At 44.4% G+C, this 4,901-nt stretch overlaps 1 non-coding gene across 1 annotated transcript; it reads right to left on the reverse strand.

Moving 5' to 3' along the window:
* Positions 1-3,175: 3,175 nt before the first annotated feature.
* Positions 3,176-3,265, reverse strand: MIR587 (microRNA mir-587). Its single transcript, NR_032631.1, has one exon. It is a non-coding gene; the product is annotated as a microRNA mir-587 (primary transcript).
* Between the last annotated feature and the right edge of the window lie 1,636 nt (positions 3,266-4,901).

The raw sequence follows: 4,901 nt of genomic DNA on the forward strand, positions 1-4,901 counted from the left end.
AAGATAAGAGACATGAGGAAGACTTCTTGAAGAAGGTGCTCAAGCCATGTTTTGGAAAAGAGAACTCAAGGTCTGGCAGGGAGAAAGGAGCAAGGTAACTAGGAGATGTCTTGGAGGAGAGCAAGGTGATGCTGAAATTGCCCTCACTGTTGGTTTTAATGTTGCTTTTGTCTTACTGGTCGATTCAGAGCATTCACGGTGCAAGAGAGATAGGGACGTTTGATTTAAGAAATAGAGCAGAATCTCCTAAAATTAAGTCAGAATTTTTGATGGAGTAGAGGTCAGAGCTATGTTTTGGAAGTGTTTGGGAAATTGTTAGTTTTGTTCCCAGGATCTGATGCTTTTGTGGTTGAATATTCCATGTGAATGTTTTCTCTGCCCATGCAAATCGTAGGTCTCCCAGACAAATATCTCAGTGGTGCCAGCACTTCATTTTCCAAATGTAGCAGGATCTTTCTAATACTTCCTTTGTGGGGATCTGAAACTGTTGGAGGCTTGTAATCATATCTATATTTTAAAGAAAGGTTTTTAATCAACAGGCTATATGGAAATGTATTCAAAACTCTGTTAACAAAAATGTTAGTATTATGGTTGGATATTAATTTTGAAGTATTATATAGTTTTTTTCCTCCTGTATTTCTTTCTTAACCGTCTCACCTACTTCTTTTCTTTTTATTTTGTTTTTATTTATTTATTTTTTTTTGAGACAGAACCTCGCTGTGTTGCCCAGGCTGGAGTGCAGTGGCGCAATCTCCACTCACGGCAACCTCCATCTCCCAGGTTCAAGTGATTCTCTTGCCTCAGCCTCCCAAGTAGCTGGGATAACAGGCATGTGCCACTACACCCAGCTAATGTTTGTATTTTCAGTAGAGACAGGGTTTTGCCGTGTTCGCTAGGCTGGTCTTGAATCCCTGACCTCAGGTGATCCCCCAGCCTCAGCCTGCCATAGTACTTCTTGCTTTTTTGAGCAATGTTAGTCTGTCCTCATTGCCTTACTGAAGGGACGGTCAACAGGGGTCAGAGATATAGAAGACCATTTTCCTGGCTTTTGAGTTTTTAAAGCCCTTGTGTGTGAAGGAAGGACTCTGACTTATACAAGAGATTTAGGAGAATATGTGGTGCTCCACTTGAAATTCCCTGTTCCTAGTCTCTGGGGACTTGCAGGGAGGGAGCTGGGTCACAGAGAAAGTAAGAACTGTATATTCATTAGGGAATTCTTGAATGTGGTATTGTGTGTCCTAGGTGAACCGGAATGGAACCCACAGATCAGCTTGTCTACGTTTCTGTAGACTAAGATTTGTACCTGCAACTGTCTCATGCTAAATGGTAAATATTTTTCTTCCAGTTGATTTGCCTGGGGTTCTCATTAACTTTCTAGAAGATTTTGGATAGAACTCTTGGATATTTAATGTCACAAGTTTTAGTTCTGATCTTGCCTTTTGTGCTCAACGTTGCATTCCCATAACTCTCCAAATTACTGAAAAACAATTATTGGAATAACCCAAGTTTGCATGAAGAGTAAACACAGCAAAGAGTTGGAAAAACAGCATGTGGTGGGTCATGGCCAAATCTGCCCATGGAAAGCCCCCAAGTGGATGTGGGTAGAAAATTCTTAGATCCTGCAATGTAAGTGCAGATAAAGGGAAGTTGCTTAATATGGAGCACTGGCACAGAAAAAAAGAATGATTTTATGTAAACGTGCAGTAAGTACCTTAGAACCCCAAACCTGGGCATAGGCCTGGGGGATGTGGCTTATTGGGTTAAAGAAAGATTGTCTGAAACGGTGATATACATCATGCTGGGGGCTGGCATGCCCTTTCTGGGGGGAGAGGAGCCTTTGTTCTGGGCTTCTGGGGCCTCGTAGATTCCTCGTCCTGAGAGCGGCTGCCAACAGCCACCAGGTGTGTCCAGTTTAGGAACAAAAGGGGAACTCTGGCAGGCTGGCTGCTATGCTGCATTTGTGGTCATTATTATTATTATTATTATTATTATTATTTTGAGATGTAGTTTTGCTCTTATTGCCCAGGCTGGAGTGAAGTGGTACAATCTCAGCTCGTCTCAACCTCTGCCTTCAGGGTTCAAGTGATTCACCTGCCTCAGCATCCTTAGTACCTGGGATTATAGGCATGCGCCACCACGCCCCTCTAATTTTGTATTATTAGTAGAGACGAGGTGTCTCCATGTTGGTCAGGCTGGTCTCAAACTCCCAATCTCAAGTGATCTGCCCACCTCGGCCTCCCAAAGTGCTGGGATTATAGGTGTGAGCCACCATGCCTGGCCTTGTGGTCATTATTTTTAAATACTGTAGCATAAGTAATGGACTATGTGTGTAAACCAATTAATCCTAATCTGCTTTTACTCTTTAGGGTTGATTAATTAGTGGATAACACAAACAAGTGAACTCTAGTCCGTGTCAACAACTGAGTTTCCTTTATTTGCACACAAAAGTGTTAAAAGTAATTGTTGATTTGGCAAACCAGCAGATTTTTTTGTTTGGTTAGGAGTAATCTAATAGGACTAATTGTCTTGTATGAGTAAGGGATAAAAATGATCAAGCCCAATAATTATGCCATCTGTGTAGGGCTAGGGGTCTAGAGCCCACTGGTGTGACATCTCCAAGGATAAGACCACTCTCCCCTTGCCCCCCACCGCCTAACCATAGGAAACTGGTCTTTGTGTTTGCTTCAAAAACCTGTCTCCAACATTTGCAGGCTGGGGCAAGAGTGCAAATGGAGACCCACATAGCATATGTTTAAATATCTAAAAGCTATAAATCCAGCCAAGAAACCATAATATAGAACATATTCTATCCTCTTGCTTTGAAAAATATATATTCAGAGGGACCTAGAATATCAAGTTTGGATGTAGAATTATTGGACTTCTGCTTGTCCATCTGCTTGTCCCAGTGCCTCCTTTCTCTGTCTGCTCCTTTCTCTGTCTTGTTCCATCTGCTTGTCCCAGTGTCTCCTTTCTCTGTCTGCTCCCAGCTCCATCCCTCATCCCATATTAAAGACACCCCAGTCTGCATAGCCCATTCTTTATAAATGGCTGCCTGGTGGCCTAGGGATGAGGACAGCCATGAGACAGATGACCTCAGGACTCAGACCCCCTGAAGAGGCCTGAAGTGGGTTCAGGGCCCTTGGGATCCTGGGCACAAAAGAGTGGTTTGGGTGGCGTATGGGCTTCCACCAGTGATGAGTCACAGGTGCAGACACATTCCCTGGGCCCTGTAACTCATCACCTGTGGAAAGAGGGTGCCTAGGAGGGGGCAGAAAGAGACCCTTTAAAGGACAGAGCCCAGGACAGCAACCCCTTCTTGCCTGGGCATTTCTGCTGTTTTTTGTCTGGGGGAGCCAGAGGTTGCAAGGAGAGAGAGACAGAGAGTGAGAAAGAGAGAGAGGGAGAGAGAGAGAGAGAGAGAGAGAGCAAAAACCTCTTAGCAAGGTTTTTAAAGATTAGTATAATCTGGTATGTAACAAAGATCCCTGCATTTGATGAAATGTGGTCTGAGCTGAGACTTGCATTTATTGCAACAGCTCCACTTGGTAGCAAGCTAATCGGGGTGGGGACCCACAGTCTCTACTTGTGTCCAACCACAGGAGGTGACTGATTTTTTTAGGGAGAGATCATAACTTACTGATGCAGAACCAAGCATGCCTCAAGAGTTCTGTTTGCGCCTGTTCACCTCCTCACTGGACTTGACACATGGTGAATGATTAGTTGGGTGTAGTAAGAGCGTCTGTTTCTTCTTGCAGATTTGAAAATGAAGTTCTCAAGTGGGTAGTGTAAAGTCATGAATCTAATTCATAGCCCCTCTCTCTCAGTCCACCATGCACCCTTCAGCAAGCACTCTCTTCCCACTGGTCTTTGAGCCTCATTCAGCCCCAGCTGGTGAGTTGAGGAAATACGCCTAGGTGAATGTGAGCTCTGATAATCGAAGGGCTTTCAGAGAACCACAACAAGCCAGGAAAACCACCACATTTTCCATGGAGGCAGCAGGGAAAGGGAGGAGGATGGGTCTGAGTGTCTGCTAGATTCTAGACTCAACTTTGTGAGAATTTACCAGTGAATTTGTACAAATCTCTTTCTTCTTTCTCAGTTTCTCTGTCTAAAATGATGAGTGTGAATTAAATGGCCTAAAGTCCCTTCTAGTGCCAAAATTCTTGGGTTATTTGGCTCTCATTGGCGATAGTGCCTTCTAACGTAAGCAAATGTAAAATTCCCTCTTCCCCATTCAGCACAAACTTCATTCTCAAAGCACAATGGGGAGCCTGTATCCTGGAGGGCCCTAAGAAAGGAGCCAAGTTCATTTGCTGTGAGTAGACAGGGACAGGAGTCCTTCTACCAATCTCTGTGTGGCTGGCCCAGACCGCCTGCTCAGCCAGGCAGTGCTCCTGTAAGAGCAGAATAATTTTCATTCCCCTCACATTAGTTTAAGCAAGCATTCACTTTTGTGTCTGCATGTCAGTTGATACTCAGCGGATTGCATGGTTTACAGCTGGATTGATATCATTTAAATCTGGAACTCTTTTCCTCTGGCCTCAATAGCCCGAACAACTTCTATGCCTTTCCTCAGCTCCCTCCCTTTTCAGAGTTCAAAGAGAACTCAGTGAGAGGGAAGTTGCTGGAGCAAGCTTTCCCCAGCTGTAATGTTCTTTCAGACGTCAAGGCTGTTCCCTGTTCTTAGAGGTTGTTCCAGATCTTAGATAGTCACTATGCCCGGAGGTAAATACAGCTGGGGCAGCAGCCAGAGGGAATGATCCTCCAGCTGCCTGCTGCTGTCCTTAAGCGTGGCTGTCACGAGAGGCACAAGTCTGTGGGGGAGACTGAGTGCCTAAATTGCGGGAAGAAAGATAAAATTCCTCAGCCTTGCTTATGTCCTAAATTGGTAGTCTGACTTG

Source organism: Macaca mulatta, chromosome 4 (genome assembly GCF_049350105.2).
Source record: "Macaca mulatta isolate MMU2019108-1 chromosome 4, T2T-MMU8v2.0, whole genome shotgun sequence".
In the NCBI taxonomy this organism is placed as follows: Eukaryota; Metazoa; Chordata; class Mammalia; order Primates; family Cercopithecidae; genus Macaca; species Macaca mulatta.